General features: G+C 42.7%; 1 protein-coding gene across 1 annotated transcript in view; it reads left to right on the forward strand.

The window, feature by feature from the left end:
- The window catches only part of FBXO36 (F-box protein 36), a 71077-nt gene that overhangs the window by 17205 nt on the left and 26734 nt on the right, over positions 1–27138 (forward strand). The window lies entirely within an intron of this gene.

The following is a 27138-nucleotide window of genomic DNA, read 5'->3' on the forward strand; positions in this document are numbered from 1 at the left end:
AAGCTTAAAGACAAGTAACTTGCCCAAGAACCTTAATAAAAGATTGAGGTGGGGCATATGAACCCCCAAACATAAAGCCACTACTTTGTGGGCTGGATGGAACAACTATCAGGTCAATCCATAGTTGGCTACAGAATCATGCTGAGTGTGCTAATCAATGGTTCCTTGTTGAACTAGGGGAAGGCAACAAGCAGGGTACCACAGGGCTCAGTCCTGGGCTGAGGGCTCTTCAACATTTTTATTAATGACTTGGATGAGGAGGCGCAGGGAATGCTTAAGCAAGCAGAAATGTTTGTCCTGACACAGCAATCTCATTAATACTACATAGAACTGAAATAATGACATCTTCGTTTTATCTGTATTTTTTAATTTAATTTAATTTTTTTCCTCGAAGCTGGTACCCCCCCCTTAACTTGGTACCTTAGGTGACTGCCTAGTTCACTTAGGTACAGGCCGCCCATGACTAAGATGTACTGTTCTAGATTGCATATCCACCCTCATTAACAGACAAATTTGTCCAACAGTTCATTAGGGAAAGTAGGAACGGCATATGATTTTTCTGGCCAATCACAAATAAGCAATGATTTGTGATTTGTTCGCACATACACACATACACAATTTTTCAAATTCTGGGATCTTGGCTGACTGTCTCCTGCTCATCCCATTCCCCTCACTAGGGAAGGTAAGAGCTCAGAAGTGAGGTAAGAGCTCAGAAGCTTAATAAGGCTGAACAACTCTCAGCATCTTCTTGGCTTTAGAACTGCATCAAAATGGTTGACTGGAGCAGACATTGAGAACTGGCATTTAGCACTAGTGCAGAATACCTCTTGCAGGGACACAGTTTAGTGGGGTTTTCAGCCCTGGACAGTTATGTGTGTATTGGTGCTGACAAGTGGGTAAGGAAGGTTGGTGTGGTTTCCCCATGTAAGAGGCAGGCTGGTTTCATATATGCCCTGTCAGTTTTTGTGGTTATTTAATGGCTTTAATGGGAATCAAGTGAGAGGTCACAGTGAAGGAGGTGATCAAAGCCATCTGTTGTTGATAGAAGAGTGGGTTCCTGCAAGGATTGATAAGAGTGATTTTTTTAGTGCTTTATATAATCAAATTGCTATGAAATATGTGCACTTTAAGCATCTATAAATTCTTTTTGCACTTCATAGTATAGATTTATTAACTGCTATGTATTCTATTACCATAAGATGAAGCTCCTGGGAACTGTGTGTACTTTATACTTTTAGCCTCTATGAATTACTGCCACTTGGGGCTGGTTCACACTTATGATGGGACATACACAAGCATGTTGAGAGCATGTGGGGACTCATGGACAAGCACCACCATTACCGTATGTCACTTTAGTTTTTTAAAAAATTAAGCTAGTGTGGATTTTTCACATTCTGCAATGTTAAATTGAAAATACTCCCCCATGCCATTCTGATGCTGCCCATAAGCTCATTTCAAAACAAAACCTTACAAAACTTATAGTCCTGAACTAAGAATGCTTGCTTAACAACCCTCTCAATTTTCATGGTGATACACAAAAGTCAGAGAGAAGTGAGAGTTCAAAGTCTAAAAAGAGAGAGAAATAAACCCAGACCCCTTTTGAACTTTTTTCTCTGAGAGTTCTCATAATCTGTTGAAATTCATTTAAAATCAGCCATGTTCACAGAGTACCTGTAATCCTAATACTGACCTTGCCCCATACTCCAACCTTCATCTTCTGCAGTTTAAAGGTTAAAAAAATGCCTGGCTGATTTTTAATTAATTTAAGAAATTTTGGTTTGAATCCAATGATAACGCTGGGCATGCTCAGTAAGTACCAACTGTCAGTGTTCTAAAAGCCAGACTCACAGCTGCTTGGCTTGCCTAATCAGGGGGCCACACCCACACCAGACTGATTTCAGTTGAGACAGTCATGGCTTCCCTCAAAGAATCCTAGGAAGTGTAGTTTGTGAAAGGTGCTGAGAGGAGACTCCTGTTCCCTTAGAGAATGATTTAACAGTCAGCCACTCTGATTGAAGGTGTGTGAGGGGAACAGGGCATCTCCTAGCAACTCTCAGCACCCTTCACTAACTACACTTCCCAGGATTCCTTGAGAGAAGCTATGACTGTCCAAAGTGAAATAAAGACCTGGTGTGGATGTGGCCAGGGACAGCTTTGTTTTAAATAATATGTTTTCTTTAATAATATGTTTTTAACCCTTTTTTTAAAAAAAATATGTTTTTAAAGCTTTTTAAAAATGTTTTTAATGTTGTTTTGTTTTAATGTATTTTAAGGCCTTTTTATGATGTTTTAAAGTGTTTTTAGCATTTCTGTTTGCCGCCCTGGGCTCTTGCTGGGAGGAAGGGCGGGATATAAATCAAATAATAAATAAAAATAATATAAAAAATAAATTTGGGTGGGAGGCTACATGTGCCTGCTGTAGAATAAAAAGGTGAGGAAAACTCTGAAAAGCAATGATACTGTTCACAATGTTTTCCTTTTGAAAAAGAAAGGGGCTTCCCTTCTGCCCAGTGCCCACCCACCCAATCTCCTCCCCCTCCCCTCCCTGCCCCTCTCCCAGGTCAGTGTTGGACTACGACCTGGGAGACCAGGGTTCGAATCCCCATGCAACCATGAAGCTCACTGGGTGACTTTGGGCCAGTAACTGCCTCTTAGCCTTAGAGGAAGGCATGGTAAAACCACTTCTGAATACCATTTACCATGAAAAACCTATTCAAAGGGTCGCCATAAGTCAGAATTGACTTGAAGGCAGTCCATTTCCATTTTCAAACATGATTGCACAGAAATAAATCCCATTGAACTCAAAAAATATGCAAATGATCAAACCCACCCTCCCTTCTCCCTCCTATCCCTTCCCTCTTGCCCCTTCCCTCCCCCTTCCAATCCCCTTCCCCTCCTCCCCTTCCCCTTCCTCCTCCTCATGATCAGTTTTACCTATCTTAAGCATGATTGCATGGAAGTAAATACCATTGAACTCTATAAGCATGCAAATGATCAAACCTGCCCTGCCCTCCCCCTTCCTTTGCCCCCTCCAATATGCTTCTTCCCCTCCTCCTCCTCTCCCCCATAGTCAGTTTTTCCTATCCTAACCATGATTGCATAGGAGTAAATCCCATTGAACTCAATAAGCATGCAAATGATCAGACCTGCTTTTTCCCTCCTTCCCCTCTCCTCTCCCTTCCTCCTCCCCTCCCCTCTTCCTTCTTCCTCTTCCCCTGCCCACTCCAGCCCTCCCTCCCTCCCTCCCCCCCTGGTCAGTTTTACCTATCCTTAACATGATAGTATGGGAGTAAATCACACTGAACTCAATAAACATGCAAATGATCAAACCTGTCCTTCTTCTCCCCTCCCCCTCCTGCCTGCTCCCATCCCAGTCCTCCCCTCTGCCTTTCCTCCCCTCCCTCCTCCTCCTCCTCCCCTCCCCATCCCCTGTGGTCAGTTTCACCTATCTTAAGCATGATTGCAGGGGAGTAAATCCCACTGAACTCAATAAGCACCCAAATGATCAATCCATTTTCAGCTAACTTGGACCTGATCCCATTTCTTACCTCCCAGATTAAAAAAGCAGAGAAATTCACTAATAGGCAAAAAAAACCTTGCAGTTTAAGAATGTAGCTATAGCCCACAGATATTTCTATCAAACTTTAAAAAGCAGGGAAATTGGGCAGCTATAGTGAATGCACCAGGGGAGCAGGAGACCTGAACTCCTCTCTGAGATATTGGACTGCCCTACAAATTTGTCAAAGTGCCAACACAATTTGGGTTGGTCTTTCACAGTCCAATTCACTTCCTGCGTAGCTTGGAAGAATTTGGTAACATGTGCCTCTGAGAATATGGTGAGTGGTGGCAACACCTTCAATCAGCCCAAATAATAGAAAGAAGACATGTGTTGTGCTGATCTTGTTTTAGCAGGGAGGAAGCAACATTATTAAGACAGTTGATATAGTTCAGATGGTCACTTTAAATATGTCTGTTTTTAGTAAATTTTCCTATAGGAAATCATTTTCTTTTGTTTCTATTTCTGTGAATATGTGAAATACAGCAACACTTTGCCAAATTTACACTAAAATATCTCCAAACATAATTGTGGAATAATGACACCGACTTCTGCAGAATAGTCTCCAGTGGATCTCAGGAGTGTCTCAATTTGCACAAGATAAAACAGTGGGAGGTGAAATATATTCTAGCAAAAGTCTAGGTGTGCTCTATATTTTTAATTGCCTGTGTCCACCTTGCCTTAAATAAAGTGGTTTAAACATAGCAGGCTGAAAACATGCATCATCATTTTTCCAACAGCTAGAGTCATTGCTGAAGTAGCAACATAATGTAATCAGTCTGGTTTTACATCAAACTGCAGTTTCAGATTCAACTGTTAATGCACCCAAAACATAAATAGAACATAACCTCCAATTTGAAACACAAAAGGCTGTCTTCATCATCATATGACATTGACCAATAAAAAGGCTTTGAAATTAATAAAAATAAATTTGACACAGATTTCTGGGATGAACAATGAGAGAAATAAAATTTTCTAGTTTAGATCCTCTACAGAAACATTAGTAACACAGGAAAGAAGCAAAGTAAGAAGAACACCAACAAACATACAAAAATATAATTCTCCATCTTTGGAGATGGCAGGTGTTGCCACCACTCACCATATGCTCAGAGGCACATGTTACCAAATTCTTCCAAGCTACACAGCAAGTGAATTAGACTGTGAAAGACCAACCCAAATTGTGTTTGCATTTTGACAAATTTGTAGGGCAGTCCAATATCTCAGAGAGGAGGTCAGGTCTTCTGCTCCCCTGGTGCATTCACTATAGCTGCCCAATTTCCCTGCTTTTTAAAGTTTGATAGAAATATCTGTGGGCTATAGCTACGTTCTTAAACCACAAGGTTTTTTGCCTATTAGTGAATATATATACAGATCACAAATACAAGTTATAAATAATATCTAGCGTTTGGAGCAGGTTGGAGTGCTTATATGTACTGAATAATTGTTTCTAGCCTATTGCTCTTTGGGGACTTTAAATGGGATTTGCAGAAACATGTTTTGAAAGTATAAGATCTGAAATGTACTCTTATAAACTGTTATTTTCAAATTTCTCTAGAAGAGAGAATTAGGGGATGGTTCCTAGAACAAATCAGGCTTTCCTAATTCATCTGTAACACTTATGCTTGAGAATAAATTATTATTATTATTATTATTATTATTATATTCCACCCTTCCTCCCAAAGTTAGCACATCTGAGACAGGTGAAATTATTGTTTCTAGGTATTTATTGAGAAATATTAGAGGGGGCTGCACTGCACTGAAGCAATATTGGCTGTCTTTTTTCTTGTTATGACAGTTGGAGACATACTTTAATTAGCAGACATTAATTCTTTCTGCTGGTATATAATTAGGAGGCAACTTAGGACTTTGGTCTACTTAGTTAATTTATTTTATTTTGTCTCACAGCTTCAAACAATACACTGTAACTTGCTCACTTGGGAGAAGCAGAAATGGAATATTAATATATTTGGTGCTTTATTAAGAATAATAGTAAATAATATCTTTGGCCATCTGTTTAAACACCCAACAAAAAAGACAGCCTAAAGGGTGCAATCTTATACTTGAGATCTGTTATCTGATGGGCTGTAGGATTTGGTAGTGTTGTGACACAGGTTGGGAGGGGAGGCATTGATGAGGGCAACACCGACTTTGAGGACTGGGGCAACAAGCTGAGGGAGGGGTTGAGCAGTGAGGAGAGCTCACAGCACACCCAGACCCCTGGCACTATCAATTCCACCCCTCCCCAATCCTGGACCCCCTGATGGAGCACAGCCTGAACTGTCAGAGACTGCTCCATTAGGCACGCCCCCACACTGCCTTGTCAACCTGACATTCCCCAGCTGAGTGCCTCATAGCTTCCCACGCTCAAGCAGACAGATAGCCCCCTCGAGTCAGAGGGGGAAGCTGAGGTCCAGCCCCCATCACCCCATGCTCGGAGGCTTCAGAGATGGGAAGTTCAACAGATGGAGTTGAGGAGGAGCCATCATTTACACGTGAAAGCCAAGCCTACTTAAGTGGACTCAGGGGAGGCGTTAGTTGCGGAGTCAACATCTGGGAGCCATGAAGACATACTTAGTCAGAGTTAGTTCAGGGCAAAAGTTCCTAGAAAGCATAGAGCGGTTAATGAGCCGCAAAGCTTTTGATATATCTATAACTTTAATAAAAAGAGAGAAAATTACTGATGCAACTGCAACTGGGTCTTTCAACTTCAGTTTAACTCAGCCACCACTTCCTCCAACCGAAGCCCCCATGACTGAAAGAGTGGAAGCGAGTGGTGGAGCAGGGAAGGACATTCACAGAGCCGTCAAAATCTTGATAACCAAAGTTCAGAGCCTCTGAACTGAAACCCAGTCTCTTCAAGCCGAGAATCAAGCCTTGCACCTCCAGATGACCCAGCTAGTGACCCAGTGGATACCCACACAGCAAGCACAGGGGGCCATCCTGCCCGCACCAGCACCCCAAATCAAGTCTCTGGTGGGAATGCCCACCCACTACAGTGCAAAAGTGGAGCAATTTGCCACGTTCCTATCCCAGTGTGAGCTTTCCATACGAGTGTGGCAGTCGGAATTCCCTAATGACGATGTGAAGGTGGCATTCATCATTAGCCTCTTGGAAGGGGAGGCTGCACAGTGGGCCACCCCTCTGTTGCTTTGCAACAGACCAGTTTTGACCTGGTATATCGCTTTTGTAGACGCCATGGCCAAGATCTTTCAGGACCCCCAGAGATGATAGACTGTCCCACCAACTGGGAAACCTATGACAGGGAAAGAACTCTGTGGGGACATACAATAATACCTTTTGTTTCCTGGCCCAGGAAACAGACTTTAACGACTTTGGGTTAATGTTTTTATATCACAATGGGCTCGATTCTGAAGTGCTAGATGAGTTGGTGCGTGCCCAGCAGCCAAGTACTTTCCCAGAACTGTTCCAGATAGTGCTCACAGAGAGACAGTTGGCTAGAGGGGCAACAGCAGGAGCACAAAGTGGAGACGGCACACTCTTTACCTCCTTTACCACCCCCACATCCGCAATCCCGCTGGTGTGGGAACCTCAGCATTGTCAGGGGTGGAGCCCATGCAGTTAGGGGGCGTGCACCCGCATCTGACGGAGGTGGAAAAGGAGAAGCGGCAAAAAGGACTGTGTCTATACTGCAGGAAGGCTAGACATGTGGCCAAGGCATGTCCCTCTAAGTTGGAAAAGGCTCCTGTACAGGAAAACTTCAAATCCCAGCCCTTGTAGAGGTCCATCAGCTGTGATCGACTGTAAGCCAGCAACCTCAAGATAAGCCTCTCCTACTGAAGTCCACTTTACACTTGCCAGTCCATCTAGACTTGCCTACAGAGCAAGAAGTCCAGGTGTTTGCAATGGTGGTTTCTGCCGTGTCTAGCAACTTTATGGACCTGGAATTTACCAAAAGACATAACATGCCAGTCATTGAGCTCGAGTCACTAATGTCCATGGAGACCATAGACAGACAGCCACTAAAGTCAGGAGTTGTTGCCAGGGCCACAATCCCACTGAGGGTGGAGATACCAGGCCAAGTGGAATGGATATCCTTCTATCTAGCTGCCTTGCCCTTCCTCCCTGTGGTGCTGGGCATGACCTGGCTGGCACAGCACGATCCTGTCATCTCTTGGAAAAAGGCTACCATGACATTTCAATCAGACTACTGCAGGCGGCACTGCCAGCTACCTCTCTGCCCGGGAAGCCGCATCTCCCTGTAAAGTACAAGGACTTTAAAGACGTGTTTGACAAAAAGGAAGCTGACCAGCTGCCCCCCCCATCACCCATACGACTGTGCCATAGACTTAATGCCGGGAGCTAGCATCCCTTCGGGGCACATCTGTTCCCTTTCAGAGCTGAAGCTGGTGGCACTGAGGGAGTTTATAGAGGGTTCATTTACAGAGAGGGTTCATATGGCCATCCAAATTCCCTGCTGGAGCCCCGTTGCTGTGTGTTAAGAAGAAAAATGGGGAATTATGTCCTTGCCATGATTATAAGCAGTTAAACCAGATTACCATCCCCAACAGTTACCCCCTGCCTCCCATCAGTGAGATGTAAAAGCGCCTACGTTCAGCTAAAATCTATACCAATCTTGATTTATGTGGAGCTTACAATCTAGTTGGAATCAGGGAGGGGGATGAGTGGGAAACTGCTTTTAAGACCTGCTATGGACACCTCAAATATATGGTAATGCCATCCGGGTTGTCAAACACTCCAGCTATCTTCCAAAATTTCATGAATGATATTTTCCGGGACTACCTAGACAGCTTTATGATAGTCTATTTGGATGATATCCTTATTTACTCTGACTCTTCCGAACAGCATGAGGTGCATGTGAAGGCAGTGTTGCAGAGACTGAGAGAGCACCAACTGTGTACACCAAGGTGGAAAAATGCTGGTTTTATTTGACCACTCTGGATTTCCTGGGTTACCGCATCTCTCCCACAGGAGTTGAGATGGACCCGGAGAAGGTGCACTGTGTGCTCTCTTGGCACCCCCCCCCCCCAAAAAAAACCCAAGAAGGACCTACAGCATTTTCTGGGATTTGCCAACTATTACCAGAGCTTCATCGCAGCCTTCGAACCTGACCACCCCCCTTACTGACTGTCTTAAAGGTTCTGGACCTTTTCTTTGGTCTGAAGCGGCTCAACAAGCATTTGAGGAGCTGAAGCAGCTGTTTTCCTCAGAGCCCATACTCCAGCACACAGACCCCCAGCAACCTTTTGTTGTGGAAAGTGATGCATCAGACGTAGCCATTGGAGGGGTGTTATTACAGCCAGCCAAAAAAGGGGGGTTACAACCCTGTGCTTACTTCTCTAGAAAGCTGTCAAGTGCTGAGAGGAACTACATGGTTTGGGAGAAAGAACTACTGACTGTATGTGATGCATTTGAGACCTGGCAACATCTGTTGGAATGGGTGCCGCATGAAGTGGAAGTTTATACTGACCACCAAAACCTAGAGAGCCTAAAGACGGCTCAAAAACTGAATCAGCGACAAGTGCAATGGGCACAGTTCTTCACTAGATTCCACTTCTGCATTAATTACATTCCCCAGGCACAGAACCACCGGGCTGATGCCTTGTCTCGCAAGCTGGAGTACAAGGACACCCAGGCAACAACACAACTACATCACATCATCCCTTTAGAAAAAATGGCTGCTGTCAGCTGCCCCGATCCTTGGTTCCAGGATTTATGCAGAGCCCAAGAGCAAGACCCGTTTGTTCAGGAGCTGGCGTGAGAATTGGCGCAACCATCGCATGTCTGTGCGCCTGGGTTCTCTTGAAGAGGAAGGATGCTCTATCACTATGAGACCCTGTACATACCTCCAGGAGAGTTGCGAGCCAAGGCCCTTCACTAATATCATGATACCCCCACTGCAGGACATTTTGGGGTGTTTAAAACTTTGCAAGTGGTCATGCAGGACTTTTAGTGGCCAAGGATTAAGCATGATGTAGAAAGATATGTTCAATCCTGCCCTATGTGCATGAGGGCAAAACACACCCTGGGGTGACCAGCGGGTTTGCTGGAGCCTCTTCCCACGCCCGAGGGTCCCTGGCGACTGGTGACACTGGACTTCATCACAGACTTCCCAGGGTAAAACAACTGTTTTGGTGGTCATGGATGCTTTCAGTAAGATGTCTCACTTCATTCCCTGTACAGGACTGCCTACTGCCTGAGAGACTGCCCAACTGTTTGTGGAAAATGTTTTTCAGATCCACGGACCCCCACCAATTTGGTCTTGGATCTTGAAACCCAGCTGACAGCTCGATTCTGGCATGCATTATGGCAGCTGCTACAGAGCAAATTAAAGCTATTGTCTTTGCATCACCCCCAGATGGATGGGCAGACAGAAAAAGTGAATGCCACCTTGGAGCAATATCTCCACTGTTATGTAAGCTACCAGCAGGACAACTGGGTGTCCTTACTACCCCTGACTGAATTTGCCTATAATAATTCTGTGCACGCCTCTACTCAGCAGGCGCCATTCTTTGCCAACTTTGCTTACCACCCACGTACTTTTGCCACCCCCGGCTCTAATCCAGCCATCCCAGCGATGGCAGAGTTTGTGCAAGAATTGCAGGCAATGTAGCAGTTGGTGCAAGAGCAAGTCTTGCAGGCAAAAGCTGACTACAGATGGGTGGCGGACCAACACTGCCAGTCTGGCCCAGAGATACAGGTTGGTAACAAAGTGTGGCTTTCCATACAATATTTGTCCACACTATTTCCCAGCCAAAACCTAGAGGCTCAGAGACTGGAACCCTTTGAAGTGGAGGCTCAAATCAACCCAGTGGCATTTCATCTATGTCTCCCCACTTCTTTAAAGATCCATCCTGTCTTCCATCGCTCCCTGTTTACCCACAGAAGCTGCCAGACCCCTATCGAGCACCCAAAGCTCCTCCTCGACCTATACTAATCGATGGACAGGAGGTGTTCGATGTGGATCAGATCCTTGACTACCACTGGTGCCAGGGAAAGTTACAGTACCTGATTAATTGGATGGGGTTGTGTCCAGAGGAGAGATTGTGGGAGGTGGTGACCGATGTGCACATGCCAGATTTGGTGAGAGAGTACCATGAAACTTACCTGGACAAGCCCAAATCTCCAGGGTGGGGGGGAAATCGGCATGGGAGGGGGAATGATGTTGTGACCCAGGTTGGGAGGAGAGGCATTGATGAGGGCAACACTGACTTTGAGGACTGGGGTGACAAACTGAGGGAGAGGTCAAGCAGCAAGGAGAGCTCACAGCACGCCCAGAGCCCTGGCACTATCAATTCAACTCCTCCTGATCCTGGACCCCCTGCTGGAGCACCACCTGAACTGTCAGAGACTGCCCTGTCAGAGACTGCTCCATTAGAGATGCCCGCCTCGCCCGCGCCAGAGGTGCTGCCTTGTCAACCTGACATTCCCCAGCTGAGTGCCCCACAGTTTCCCATGCTCAAGCAGCAGATAGTTCCCACTAGTCAGAGGGGGAAGCTAAAATCCAGCCCCCATTGCCCCACGTGTGGAAGCTTCAGAGATGGGAAGTTCAACAGATGGAGTTGAGGAGGAGCTGTCGTTTATGCACGAAAGCCAAGCCTATTTAAGTGGACTCAGGGAAGGGGTTAGTTGCGGAGTCAACATCTGGGAGCCACAAAGACATGCTTAGAGTTAGTTCAGGGCAAAAGTTCCTAGAAAGCATAGAGAGGTTAATGAGCCACAAAGCTTTTGATATATCTATAACTTTAATAAAAAGAGAGAAAATTGCAGACGCAACTGTGACTGCGTCTTTTGACTTCGGGCAGGACAGGTAGAAGCCCCATTGCACCAGGAGGATTCCAAATACACTTGCAGAACATCTCAAGTACACTGGCAGAACACACTCTACCAGCAAAGGTACTCTACTGGAACAGCTGAAATGAGACAGAGTTGTAAACAGCACAGAGGATCACACTTAATGCTGTATCCTAGGCACACATAGACACACACCATTAACAGCACAACTTTACACAAGCTAAGACCTGATGGGAAAAATTTCCCTCCAACTTTTCATTTGACTTCTTTGGGGAGAGGAATTACAAAATAGATAACTTTGACTGCTTGGGAAACAAATGTTTGCCTACCTGGCTTGGTCTTGAACTCTGGCCCCCAGAAGGCTATATGTAGTCTTTGCAGGCCTCCTGTCCAGAGAACTGTATTGATGTTGTGTGGGCTCTCCTCCCTTCCCTGTGTTTATGTATGTGTATGTTTGTGTGTGCGTATGGTGCTCCAAAAGAGTGTGTGAGGGTAAAGGCATTTGAATACCACTGTAGGGTATACTTGAGGTCTGGTAGCAGCAATGGGTGGGAAAATTTCCAGTTCTTTATGTTTTTCATACAAAATTTTCCAGTTCATAAATAACAATGAATGGATGAAAACTGCAAATACAATATTAGGAAAGCTTGGCACTTTCAACATTTGTGGCTTTTTTACTTTTATATAATAAACAAAATATGCTGATTTAGGTCACTCAGTCATCAGAAAACTTTCCTATGCAAATTAATATTTTCCTATGAAAATTACCTTAATTTGCTTCGGAACATTTTCCAGCAGACCCATATCACTGAGTGGTAGTAGCAGGATAGTTGCTCACTTTGCCTCTGGGACAGTGGATTGAAGTTGCTGTGGCATTGTTTTGCATGTGGAGTGTGTATGTGATGGTGAAGTGATGTGTGCTGTGGGGCTATGTCATTATTGTCCAGTTCTGTGGATGCTTTAGGTTTGCAGGAGAAGCAGGCAGTGTCCAGTCTTGAATATGAGTGAAGCATACAGGATCTTAAATACCTCTAAGAGGCCCTTCTAAGACAGCTACAGGAGAAATTGACTCTGCAGGGAGCTAAACCCAACTGAATCCTTATATAGGCTGACCAGGCCTGAAGTGTGGTTCCTCCCCAGAGGAGCTGTCTAGCTGGTTAAAGAACCATCATCTTATTTTCTGCAAAGTTTAGTATTATTTTTACTAATATTATATACAGCATATATGCCAAAATGCCAAAGGGGACTAACTCGTCCTCTTGAGTTGGAGAATACTAGCAAGGCTGTATCCTCCAGCCAGGATGGCCCTGAACAAGGTATTTGTGGTTCTTCCTTTCAGGTAAGTGCACTGAACCCTGGCCTCAGCCACACACAGCAAGGTCCCTGGGTCATAGTCATAACAGTTATGAGGTTATGGAGTGAGGTATGTGGGTGGCGGCAGCACAGTTCCTGACTGATTTCCAGGGATGCTATGGGGATGTCTGTCATTTCCCCACTGTTTTTAAATTTTAAGATTGTGCACGGTTTTTACCCTGTTCCTCTGCCCCCCCACCCCCACCCCGGGCTGAGTGCCTTTTGGATATTGTTGCAGTTCCACCGGTGAGCAGTAAATCTACTCCCTAGCATAATTAATATAAAGGCTGGTTTTTCCCAAGTTTCCAACGTATCCACTAACTTAATATTTTATGTGTGTATGCTAATTAAAAAATTTGTCAGGCAAATGAGCCAAGGTTCATGGATAAAATCTGTTCTGTAGTTAGCTCCTGTGTGCTCATTTTCTTTGTGGTTACTAGTGTGTCTCCTAATAAATGAACAACTAATTTAAACAAACGTATATTAGACAGATTTCACATATATGTGGCATCATATGTCAGATTTAACCAAATGTTTATATCATTTCCTCTATATAAGCTGTTATAGAGTAATAATGTACTCAATATGATGATTACAGTGAATGGTTTGCTTTTAATATAATTGATGTATGTCCGCTTTAACAGTGAATTGTAACAAAACTGATATATTTCCTATTATAAGCATTCATTTTAAAATGTTTAATTCTAGCAGACTCCAATTCTCTAGATATTTTTTAAAAATAAACAGTTTGCATCTGTTTTCTCTGAGTTCCTATTCTTTGTCCCATTTCTTTTAATTTATCTTCTAACTATACACACTTACCTCATCAAGATAACATCTCTGTGTGGAGTAACATGTTTGAGTTCAGTTACTCCATGATTGTCAGCTGAACATAAGAACGTCCTCCATTGTTGTACACAGTGATGTGTGATGAAAGCACTGTCTGCAGTGTTTAATTCATCATGGCTGCTTCACATGTTGCATTTGTCATGTGATAAATATGCATGTATGGTATTTTTGCCTTTTATATCTCTCTCACCCGCACAACTCCTCTTTTTAGAAAACTAATCTAAATACTTTTCATAGTCCTGATGGAACTGTCCTCTTTTAACATTTATTTATTTATTTATTTATTTATTTATTTATATCCCGCCCTTTCTCCCAGTAGGAGCCCAGGGCAGCAAACAAAAGCACTAAAAACACTTTAACACATCATAAAAACAGACTTTAAAATATATTAAAACAAAAAACCCATTAAAAACATATTAAAACAAAATATCTTTAAAAATTTTTAAAAGCTTTAAAAACATCTATTTTTTAAAAAAAGGTTTAAAAACATATTAAAAAGAAATTCCACACAGACACAGACTGGGATAAGGTCTCTACTTAAAAGGCTTGTTGAAAGAGGAAGGTCTTCAGTTAGGCGCTGAAAAGATAACAGAGATGGCACCTGTCTAATATTTAAGGGGAGGGAATTCCAAAGGGTAGGTGCCACTGCACTAAAGGTCCACTTCCTTTGTTGTGCAGAAAGGACCTCCTGATAGGATGGTATCTGCAGGAAGCCCTCACCTGCAGAGTGCAGTGATCAACTGGGTATATAAGGGATAAGATGGTCTTTCAGGTATCCTGGTCCCAAGTTGTATAGAGCTTTGTACACAAAAACTAAAACCTTGAACTTAGCCTTATCTTAGATGTGGCTGCAAAGGAATCACAGCAGAGACTGGATGGAGAAAGCTAAAGGGCTTGTGTGTTCATACTTCCTCTTCTTCCCCCTTCCTTGTAGAGCTCTGAGAATTCAGGTCTCATGGGGAAAATCAAAATGGTGGCCATGCAGCAGTTTTTGGCTTTACAGGTAAAAAAGTGAATCTAGCATTCAAGGTCCCAGCTCCTTCTCTCCATTTAGATTCACCTTCTGAAAATATGTAAACTCCTGCTGATGTTCAGTGTTTGGTTCAGATCTAGGGACAAAGGATTAACATCTTTCTCCTAGCGCCACAGCCACAATTTACATTCAGGGCTACTTTAAATTTTAAAAAAAGGAACATTAGACATATCCAGTCATATTCACCTGAACATGGGAGATGTAAAACTGGGGATGCAGCCAGGGGCACACACAAACAAACCCCACCTCCAGTGCCCCTGTGTGCATCACTCTGCCAGCTCAGTTTCCAACCTTTCCTATGCTGAGTGGGTAAGGTCTGCAGGGGTGCTTTTTCGCAATTGTGCAGAAGATTCTCTTTGTGTTCAAGTGAATGTATATTAAGCCCCATGCAAACCTTCCCCACTCAGCACAGGGATGGTCAGGGACCAAGTGGCCAAGGTATGTGGCATGCATAACCTCGTGCCTGCTGCTCCTGAAATTTCACATTAAGGCATTGATGATGATGATGATTAAATTTTTCTTCCACCCTTCTTCCCAAAGAAGTCAAGGGTGGCAAACAACAGCCCATCCACAACACCTCCATCATAAAGCATAATACCTGAACAAGTCTAATGTCTCATTTAGTTTGGTCCTAACTTTGGATAGGATAGGGCTGCACAAGCATGGAAATTTTCACAATTCTATTAATATAGTAAGATACAGTTTATTCATATTTACACTATTGCAGAGAACTAGCGTGATGGGCTAATAAGGGCACATGGTCTACTTGCCCCTTGAACCTAAAGGACACTGTTAACAAACACTACAAGTTGCTAAACTAGTGTGGGATGATGCCAACAGATCCAAATGAGCATGAATAACCATTCTTGAAGAACAGACATAGAGAAAGCTTCCTTCTCTACAGATGTATCTAATTTTCCCTCCCTACCACCAAGGATAATTCTGGGAGAACAGCATAATTCTGTGGGAAGTTTGCTATACTATTTTAAGCCTATATTCTTCTTTCAAGTTGATACACATAATGTTCCCTATGCCATAGTTTTACTCTTTTCTCAATTTTCCGGGGCATAGCATTCAAGTTCCTTCCTTCTTTTTTTTTCTTGTTGAGCATATAGTTGTTCCTGAGGATAAGGAAGTTCTAATACTTATTCTGTCATCTTGAGGGGCAGGGGATGGCCTTATGTGGCCTAAGATACCAGCAAGGTAATTTACAGAATGAACACAGCAGAGGAGGCAAAATTACCTGTGCTACATATGAATCAGCATGTTAAGCAGTGCAGTGATCCCAGTACACTTACACAATACAGCAAAAGTTTGTTTATTGCAAGACACACTTTCGGGTTTTTGCAAGAGGCAAAATATTTTCCATATTGTCACTGAACTCTGAGGATCATTTTTTGTGCTGCATTTCCGTACTATCTGGTGTGCATTTTAATTAGAGTGCAGGTTTGTGATAATAATAACTAATATTAATATGTACTTGTCAAAAGATTATATAGCTATCAAGGACAGCCATTTTTGTGTTACATGTGGTAATGAGCAATGTGTTCATATTTTACGTTGGGTTGGGGTGAGAACAAAATCTTGGTAGGAAATGTTTGCAAACTGCTCTAGAAATGCATGAAGTGAGATCGAAGGCGTTAGCATCAGCCAACAGTAGCCAAAATGGCTGTATATACATCTACTAAATCAGCCTTCATATTACCTTATAAGAGGAGGAACTGGGGCTTTCCAGCTTCACCTTGAAGTAAGGTGAAAATCTGTAAAACCAGTTTGACCAAAGCATAGAGTGGGAAAGATTGTACATCTGTATTGCAAATAACAATGGCAGTATGAAGTTATTCCCCCCATTGTTCTGATGGAAAAGCTGTCTATCTTTAGTCCAAGATCATTAAGTTCTTCACTAGAGGCTCTGCTCCTAATAGTTCTGCCTTCAGAGAATGGGTGGGCAACAACTGGAGATATGGCTGTTTCTGTGATGATGTCGTATTTCTGAAATACTCTTGAAAGAAATTGTTGTGGCACAGTCTCCTTCAGTTTAGATAGCAAGTTGGAATAGTTTTGCTTTTGCTTCTGTGCTATTGCTTTTTTGATTAAGCATGTGATGTTTTATTTTATTATAGTTGTTTATTCTCTGCTTATAAGTAGCTTTGAGGGCTATTAAGGCGCAAAGCAGTATATAAGTAAATTTTGTTCTAACTTGACCTGTTACAAGCAGATAATGCAGAAACTCCTTCAAATAAGATAAATGTAAATGTTTTCAATACTCTGAAAAGAAATGCATTTTTAAATGGCATTGCTTCTTGCAACAATTTGAGCATGGGATCCAAAAATGTATTTTACTTATGCATACCTTTTCCCTCTTCTTCTGTTAATCTGGTCTAAATATTAATGTTCCTGCAATCAAAATGATGTGACTCATTTCAGTACCTAGATTGCCAGACAGCTTGTTGTTTTACTGTTAATTAGTTAATAATTGTATAAAAAGATTATTGCATGTTCACATAATCCATTTTCTGTATAATTGCTTCATTTATTATGTAATCCTTAGATGGTTCCTTGTCTCTTAATTAAATGCAAATATTTGGCCAAATGACATGCCACTTCTTGAGTTAACTGTTTGCATGCTACTATAGTTAAATATACAAATAAATTATTTTAACATGTCAATCAAGCCTTCTTGTATTCTGTCAAATATATGTATATTGAAATAACACTATTTGATAAACTTTTCAGATTGCATGAAAAGTTCTGAATGTCATACAGTGCAATTCAGTGCATGTATACTGAGAAACAAGACAATTAAGAATACAGTCTCAATTGCTTTAATAAAATCAGTACCAGTATATAATTCTCACAGTCCCAAGTCCATGCAATCATGCGATTGGGAGCATCATGTTGTTTCCACTGTGTACCAGAGCAACGTCTGAAGCTAAAAAAAAAAAGGGCATTAGAACAAGAAATAAGGGGCACACTCAAAAGAATAAAATGTATTTGTCCTAAAAGTGTGTGGCTTCCACAGGACTGGACAGCTATAGATAATTAATGCATTTTCCATTTTCTTTTTAGTTTTTCCATTCTCCTGTAGATTTTTCCCAGGGTAAGGAAAAACAAAGCAAAAAAACACTACAAATGATATGTCCCTGGGTGAGCTCCAAATGCCCATTGTGGCTCCCCGAGGGAAGACAGATTGCTGCTTTTAATACAGACTGGAGCTCATCCACACTTTAATTGTGATTTCATCTTCTGAACAGCAATTGTTTTTCAGAAAAGACCTGAAATATGAGCCACCTCTTTGATTATTCATATTAAACTGTAATTGGATCATATTTCTCAAGAGCGTACTTCTTCAGAAAGGCATTGAGAAGACATAAAACTGGATAAATTTTGAAAGATTAAGTCAGAAGAAAGTGCTGGATATGCAAATATTATAAAGCAGATATGTTACATATATGTCTGAGCATATAGAAATTTTGGGTGTGGACGTTAAGAAGGACTAAAGGTGTAATAGATGTGGAGGTACCATTAGACCCTGTTAGAGTCTTAGTAGGTTATATGGAAGGAATTATGCTCAGAAGAACAAAGGGAATTATTATTTATTTCAAGCAGGAAAATTTTGAGTAGCCCAGTATTCGAAGAGAAATAAAGTACCTGAATAAATGGATTTGGAAATAAAGTGTTGGATATTGAATAAATCTGCAAAACTAATTTATTGGATTAAAAAAAATAGAGAGGAGGGAGGGAAGCAGGCTAAAATGAATTTTGAGATTTGAAAAAAATATTATGGTTAAAAAATCCTCTTTAGGGGTTATGAATTAGATCCTAAATCCTATAAATAATTATGGAAGAGCTGTTAGAATGAGTGATCTTTTAAATATAGTTATTTTGAATGTTGTATTTGTAAAAGAGATTTGTGTTATGAATTTGTTTTCTTTTGATGATATGTCTAACTTTTGATATTAATAATAATGTTAATAAAACACACACACAAAAAGATGTCCTGGACTATCTCAGAATCACCGACATGCTTTTCTCTGTTATGTTTCATGCAAAACCTAACACTAGAGCAGTTCATACGTCATAGGTCAACTTACAGGCAACACAGGTCTCTGTGACATTACAACAGATTATTAGGCATGACTTCTCAAGTGACGATGCCGTTGCAACAACCTGGCATGCCCCCTGGGACCAATTAAATAGGAGTGGGGCGGGCTCACTGCTTGCGCAGGAACTGCCTCTCAGATCAGGATTGGGCAAGCAAGCGGCTGCTCCGTCACATAGCCAGGGGAGCAACTTCAGTCTGCTTGCACCTGCATAACTGCTGGAGCATCCTTGACAACAAGAGAGGAGACACATTGGCCAGTTCTTCCCCAGTCTTCTCCTCCAGTCTCACCATCTGTTCATCCCTTCCTGGAGGTGGTGCTGGGGACTGCTCAGGAGGGCTGATAGATTCTAGAGGTGTGGTAGAAAGGGTTCATTGGCCTGGCCTGTCTCTTCAATAGCTAGCGGCGGCTCAGGGTGGGGTTGTCACTGACCAGACTACTGATGTCTTCTCTGGTTTCAGGCCCTTCTCTCTGCAGACCACTAGGGCCCACCCCAGGGTACCAGATGGATTTTCTGGTATGGCATACCACTCTGAAAAGTTAAGTCCTGTAAATATGGAGTAGCCACCTTTTTTTCTAGCAGAACTCCAGTACCTTTAAAAGCTCTATAATTAGAAGAAATCCAGCAGGTGAAGCTTTCCCCATCACTGCATGTCTATGCTTCAAAAAGACTTACCTGCAGAATTTCTGCCTGTTTCCTGTGCCTTCAAACAGTTGAATGACCTCTTTAAAATCTCAACGGATGGAAAGAAGAGGCCTCCTCAAAAAATAGTTTTAACAGACACATCTAAAAATAATTAAGCTAAGACACACAACTATATAGCTCATATCTCCGCCTTCCCTCTTGCACCATTTTAAATTTTTGTCATTGGATAACACACTCATTTTGTAACTTCTTTCTATGAGGGAGTCATTTCTATATTGATATTTTTGCACATCTTATAGAATCTCTACATTGTGAAGAATTCTAGGGCACTCAGTTCATATGGAACAGTAGCAAGATAAACTGAGATTTTCTATTGCCCTGCATAAACTGAGAGCGTACCTTAAACTATCCCCAACACTGCCCAGTGGTTGTGCAGTGCAAAGAAAGACTGATAGCCATGAGGAAGCTTTCTAGGGAAACATGTTCTTGTGCACACATGCACCATCTACCATGGTGATTTCTTCCCCTCATTGGGGAACTCCAGCATTTCCCAAAACATAGGGTGAAAACCACTGGGTCACCAGAACAGCGGTAAGCATTGTGTAAATTATTTTGATGTAGCATACACCACAGGCTAATGCACATATCCACACATACGTAGACCCTGGATAAGTCAGGCCACTGCACTTCCTCTTTGTGGGCTGAGTGAAGAAAGATAACATGAGAGATTATATTTTGTTTTTACTAAGGGCTACTGCCCCTGCTTGCTTTGCTCACTCACCCAATCTAACACCAAATCCTACTTTCCCTTATTGCTCACTTAAATCACCACCTCTCCCCTTCAAGCTTCCCAAAATATTTAATATCCTCCCCTGCTTCTCCTCCTCCCCGATGCCAGAGGTGCAAAGGAACACCAACCACACCTACCCCCATCCTCTTACCAAAAGCCCCACTTCTTCCATGCCTTTCCAAACTCCACCTCCTCTTAGACCTGGCCAAGCCTCCTTTCCCACCTCTACAGGTTGCCAAGCCTCCCCCGCCCCCTTGGACCTTCTCCCATGAGGAGGAAGAAAGCAGAGGAGGAAGGTGGCTGGCCAAGGTGAGCTGCATAGGAATACTCAGGGCAGGGCAGCTCCTCAGCAACCATCCTGCTCTCCTGCTGCTTCCATCCTCCTCACCTCCACTACCAAGGCTGAAATGGCATAGTTAATGAGGTGGGTGACAATGGAGGAGCAAGACGGTTGCTCAGGAGCTGCCCCAGTCTGGCATGGCAGCTTGACATTGCTGAGATGGCCCGGAAGCATTTAGGAGTGTAGTTCACAGCACCATCTGTCAGCATGTGGCACTACAAACTACAACATGATGACAGGCTTAGAAAAATATTATACATCAGATTACTGATTCTAATGAAGTTTGCAAATAATGGGCTCATAATATGAATTTTCACTGCTCATACTATTTACAGTATATTTATTGTTTATTGGGAACCTTATGCTGAAACTTTTACTCTGTTTGCAATTACTATTTGTAATTTTTAAATCCCATTCTGCCCATCTGTTTCCTGACCTAAACAAAACCTAAGCTTTTGATAAATTAACTCAATATACTACAAAAACAATTATGCAGGTAGAAAGCCAGCAGGGGTGTAGGAGCTTTCCAGTGTTTTGCACTGACTGTAACATGTATGACTTTCTGCCTGTTGGACAGAAGTTGTGGGTATGCCCTCAGTGTAATGAGCTTATGGCTCTCCAGGAACAAGTTTGCTTGATAGCTGTCTTGAGGACTTCTCTGAAATGCTGCCAGTTCCACATGCAGAGCCAGCTAGACAGGTGCAGCTTTGTCATTTCAATGTGTGGATGAAATGTTGTGAGGAGGATTTGTTAGGTACTGGGGAACATTTTGGGACAAGCCAGGCCTGTACAAAGGGAGAGGCTCCACTTGAACTGGGATGGAACCAGACTGCTGGTGCTGAACATCAAAGGGGTGGCAAAGCAGCTTTTAACCTGATTGAGGGGACAAGCTGACAGGAGCTAAGGAGGTCCCAATTCAGAACAAATCTCCCCAGCGGGATAAAGACAAAAAAAAATTTTAAGTTTAAATCGGGTAGGCTCAGAACTAGGCATTGTGAGGGCAGGGGTACAGGATAGCAATTCAGAGAGGCCAAAGTACCAACCAAAAGTTCCAAAGACACTTAAAGAGAGACACTGTATATAAGTGTTTATATGCTAATGCTAGAAGCATCTGAGCCAAGATGGGAGAACTGGGGTGCTTGGTCTTCAATGACAATATTAATATAGTGAGCATAACTGAAACCTGGTGGAATGGGGAAACCCAGTGGGACACAGTTATCCCTGGATAAAAAACGATATCAGAAGGACAGGGAAGGACATATTGGAAGTGGTGCTCTATACGTTAAAACAGGGCATTGAATCCAGCAAGCTAGAAACCCCCCCAAAGAGACAAACTCCACCACAGAATTGTTGTGGGTGGTGATACCATACCTTACGAGTACTTTAGTACTGGGGACGTTTCTATAGTCCTCCTGACCAAAATGGTGAGGGGGCTCCTGATATAAAAAACAAAATCAAGGAAGCACCCAAACTAGGAAATGTTGTAATGGGTAATTTCAACTACCCTGACATAGAATGGCTATATATGTGTTCCAGTTCTGACAAAGAGGTAAGGTTTCTAGATACCTTAAATGACTGTGCCCTAGAACAGCTGGTCATGGAACTGACCAGAGATATGGCGACTCTGAACTTAACCTTAAGTGGCACCCAGGACCTGGTGCAAGATGTTAAGTGTTGAACCGATTGGGAGCAGTGTCTGTAGTGCTAGTAAATTAAATAGACACGTAAATGGCGAATTGCCAAGAAAATCCAATACTGTCACATTTGACTTTAAAAGAGAAAACTTCCCCAAAATGAGGTAATTGGTAAAAAGAAAGTTGAAAGGCAAAATCCAGAGGGTCAAATGCTTGGGAGTTGTTCAAAAAACACAATGTTACAAGCTCAGCTGGAGTGTATACTGCAGATCAGGAAAGGTACCACCAGAGCCAAGAGGATGCTGGCATAGTTAACAAGCAGAGTCAAAGAAGCTATTAGGAGCAAGAAGGCTTCCTTCAAAAAATGGAAGCAAAAATTAAAAGGAACACAAACTGGGGCTACAGAAATGCAAGCAGACAATAAGGAATGCTAAAAACAACAACTGAGGAGCACATTGCTAAAAACAAAAACCAGCAAAAAACAGTCAAAGCAGGAGATGGTGTAGGGAGGTGGTTGGACCTTTGGATGACAAAGGAGACAAAGGTGAGATAAAGTAGGTTAAGGAGATTGCAGAGAAGCTAACTGAATTCTTTGCATTTCTCTTCACAGTAGAAGATACAGGGCAGATCCCTGTGCCTGAACTAACTTTTGCAGAAAGGGAGTCTGAAGAACTAAGGCAAATAGTGGTGATGAGAGATGAAGTACTAGGCTTAATAGGAAAAATAAAAACTGACAAATTGCTGGATCCGGATGTCATCCACCCAGGATTTCTCAAGGAATTAAAATGTGAGATTGCTGATCTTCTAACAAAAATCTGTAACTTGTCCCTAAGTTCCGCCTCCATACCTGAGGACTGGAAAGTGGCCAATGTAACACTAGTCTTTAAAAATGGATCCAGGGGGGATCCCAGAAATTACAGGCTGCTTAGCTTAATGTCTGTCCTGGGAAAACTGGTAGAACGAATTGTTAAAGATAAATAAACAAGCGTATAGAAGAACAAGCCTTGCTGAAGCAGAACCAACATGGCTTCTGAAAGGTAAGTCCTGTCTCGCTAACCTGTTAGAGTTCTTTGAGAGTGTCAACAAGCATATAGATAGAAGGGATCCAGTTCACATAGTGTACTTGGACTTTCAAAATGCTTTTGATAAGGTACCTCACCAAAGATTCCTGAGTAAGGTTAGCAGTCGTGGAATAAGGGGAGAGATCCTCTTGTGACTCAGGAATTGGTTAAGTATCAGGAAGCAGAGAGTAGGAATAAATGGACAATGGAGTGCTGTAGAAAGTGGAATCCCCCAATAATTTTTATTGAGACCTGTACTTTTTAACATGTTTATAAACAATTTAGAGTTAAGGGTGAGCAGTGTGGTGGCCAAGTTTGTTGATGATACTAAATTGTTCAGGGTTGTTAAAACAAAAAGTGATTGTAAAGAGCTCCAAAAGGACCTCTCCAAATTAGTGAATGAGCAGTAAAGTGGCATATTAGAGCAGAACATCTTAATTTCACATATACACTCATGGGATATGAACTGGCAATAACTAACCAGGACTGAGAGCTTGGGGTTGTAATGGATAGCTTGATGAAGATGTCGACCCAGTGTGCGGCGGCTGTGGAAAAAAGGCAAATTCTATGCAATCATTAGGAAAGGTATTGGAAATAAAACGAATATCGTAATTCCATTATATAAATCTATGGTGCGGTTGCAGGATATTGTAGAGCTGGAAAAGGTTCAGAAAAGGGCAACCAAAATGATCAAGGGTGTGGAGCAACTCCCCTATGAGGAAAGGTTGCAGCATTTAAAGCTTTTTAGTTTAGAGAAAAGACGTGTAAAAGGTGACATGATAGAAGTGTATAAAATTATGCATGGCATGGAGAAAGTGGATAGGGAAAAGTTTTTCTCCCTCTCTCCTAATGCTAGAACTCATGGACATCCAGTTTGGATGGGTTTAAAAGAGAATTGGACAAATTCATGGGAGGGGAAGGCTATCAATGGCTACTAGCCATGGTGGGTATGCTCTGCCTCCATAGGCGGAGGCAGTATGCTTCCAAATGCCAGTAGCTGGAAACTGCAGAAGGAGAGAGTGCTCTTTGCACTCAAGTCCTGCTTGCAGGATTCCCATGGGCAACTGTTTGGCCACTATGAGAACAGGAAGCTGGACCAGATGGGCCATTGGCCTGATTCAGCAGGCTATTATGTTCTTCATAAATAAGATGTGTTTCAAGCTTGATATTCTGCTTTTTTCTCTGCATGGTCAGTATTCATCAAACCAGGCCAGCAGCTGCTGTTGGCTCCTGCAAGGAACATGATGACTTTAGCTCCTTATTCAGTCTCAGTGAGAAACTGTCCATCCTTCTTGACAGCTGTGTTCAGTTTTAGTAATCCGGTTTCCCCCCCCCCCAATATTTGGATCATAAAGATGTGCTCCTGCCACTCCTGTTTCTACCAGGAGCCTGTGTTGTCAGTTTCCAACACCAAGATCCACTTCCACATAGAAAGGGAACCTGGGCACAAGTGATGTTGGAACAGAAACTTTTAGAATGGCACATGCCTACCATATGACAGGCAAGTCTGCCACCACAGATGTGAGTAGAGGTGCTGATGCTTCCTTGTTCACCACTTTCCAGCAGCCAGTCAAGGGCCAGAGTGTCAGGACACATGACAACATACTGCTGCTTGACCACTAGTTCCTGCACTACAGTTCCCAAGTGGTATTGCAAGAATGTATGAATGCCCAAAGCATCACAAGCCAATATAGAAATCAGGATAACTATTCATTTTCAATCGTTCTGAGAATAAGCTTCTAATTAGTCACCTGTCTTCCACCTAGGAATAATAATATATGTATCTGATCAAGTGGACTCTGGTGTGCATATGCCACAATAAACTTGTTGGCTCTTAAGGTACCACCAGACACTTCTGCAGCAGATTAACATGCCTACCCTTCCGGATTTCACACTATGAATGCTGAGAAGGAAATAATGCCTTATGGATTTATTCCTAGGTATTCTCTTGGCAGATTAATTGATCCAAAAGAAGCAATTGGTGCTAGTATCCCAGGAACTATTTTTATTGTATTAATAAGTGAGCCATTTTCCCCTACTAAATACTATTTAGCTGAAAAAAGTAAACATGCCAGAGTATTCAATGCTAGTTCTACTCAGAATAGACCCACTGAAATTTATGAACAAGACTAAGTTACATCCATTAATTTAAACAGGAGTATTCTGAGTAAAACTTAATTGAATACAACCCTATGTGTTGTAGAAGGTAAGAGTTTGATGATTATAGGTCTGTTTCTGCAGTGAAAAGTTCCCAGCGCTCACCATATGCTCAGAGGCACATGTTACCAAATTCTTCCAAGCTACACAGGAAGTGGATTGGACTGTGAAAGACCAACCCAAATTGTGTTTGCATTTTGACAAATTTGTAGGGCAGTCCAATATCTCAGAGAGGAGGTCAGGTCTGCTCCCCTGGTGCATTCACCTGCCCAATTTCCCTGCTTTTTAAAGTTTGATAGAAATATCTGTGGGCTATAGGTACGTTCTTAAACTGCAAGGTTTTTACCTATTAGGGAATTTCTCTGCTTTTTAATCCGGGAGGTAAGAAATGGGATCCTGTGCAAGTTTGCTGAGAATGGATTGATCATTTGCATGCTTATTGAGTTCAGTGGGATTTACTCCCCTGCAATCATGCTTAGGATAGATAAAACTCACCATGGGGGAGGAAGGGGGAGGGGAGAGTAGAAGGAAGGAGGAAGGGGGAGAGGCGAGCAGAAGTAGGGGGTGGGGGAAGGAAGGGGCAAAAGGGAGGCGATGGGAGGAGGGGAAGGCAGATTTGATCATTTACGTACTTATTGAGTTCAATGGGATTTACTCCCATGCAATCATGCTTAGGATAGGTAAAACTGACCATAGGGGAGGAGGAGGGGGAAGAAGGAGATTGGAAGAGGATGGGGGAGGGGAAGGGAGGGATGAAGGGAGGGGGAGGAAAGGGACAAGAGGGAGGGGATGGGCAGGAGGAGGAGGGGAGGACAGGTTTGATCATTTGCATGCTTTTTGAGTTCAGTGGGATTTACTCCTGTCCAATCATACTTAGGACAGGTGAAACTGACATGGGGAGGGGCAGGGAGAAGAGGAGGAGGAGGGCAGGAAGTGGAGGGGAGGAGGGAGGGGAGGATGAGGGGACTGGGTGGGTGGACACTGGGCAGAGGGGAAGCCTCTTTCCATTCCAAAAGGAAAACATTGTGAACAGTATCATTGTATTTCAGTGTTTCCCCCACTTTTATTTTTTACTGCAGGCACATGTATCCTCCCACCCAAATTTAAACCAAAGCTATCCCTGGCCTGGCCACATCCTCACCAGACCTTTATTTCACTTTAGACAGTCATGGCTTCTCCCAAAGAATCCTGGGAAGTGTAGTTAGTGAAGGGTGCTGAGAGCAGCTAGGAGATGTCCTGTTCCTCTCACAGAGCTTCAATGAGAGTGGCTAACTGTTCAATTGCTCTGGCCACTGGAGCTCTGTCAGGGGAGTAGGAGTCTCCTCTCAGCACCCTTCACAAACTACACTTTCCAGGATTCTCTGGGGGAAGCCATGACTGTCTAAAGTGAAATAAACGTCTGGTTGGTGTGTGCAGCCCCCTGATTAGGCAAGTCCAGCTGCTGTGAGTCTGGCATTTAGAATCCTGACAGTTGGTTCTTACAGAGCATGCCAGGGCTTATCATTGACTTCAATGCTAAATTTCTTAATTAAAAAGCAGGCATTTTTTAAACTTTTAAACTGCAGAAGATTAAGGTCAGAGTATGGGGCAAGGTCACTAATAGAATTACAGTTACTCTGTGAACATGGCAGATTTTTTATGAATTTCAACAGATTATGAGAACTGACAGAAAAAAGTCAAAAACAACTCTGGGGTTTTTTTCTCTCTTTTTAGACTTTGAACTCTCGATCCTCTCTGACGGTTTTGTGTATCGCCATGAAAATTGAGAGGGTTGTTAAGTAAGCGTTTCTAAGTTCAGGACTATAAGTTTTGTAAGGTTTTGTTTTGAAATGAGCTTATGGGA

This window comes from Rhineura floridana, chromosome 7, assembly GCF_030035675.1.
Source record: "Rhineura floridana isolate rRhiFlo1 chromosome 7, rRhiFlo1.hap2, whole genome shotgun sequence".
NCBI lineage: Eukaryota > Metazoa > Chordata > Lepidosauria > Squamata > Rhineuridae > Rhineura > Rhineura floridana.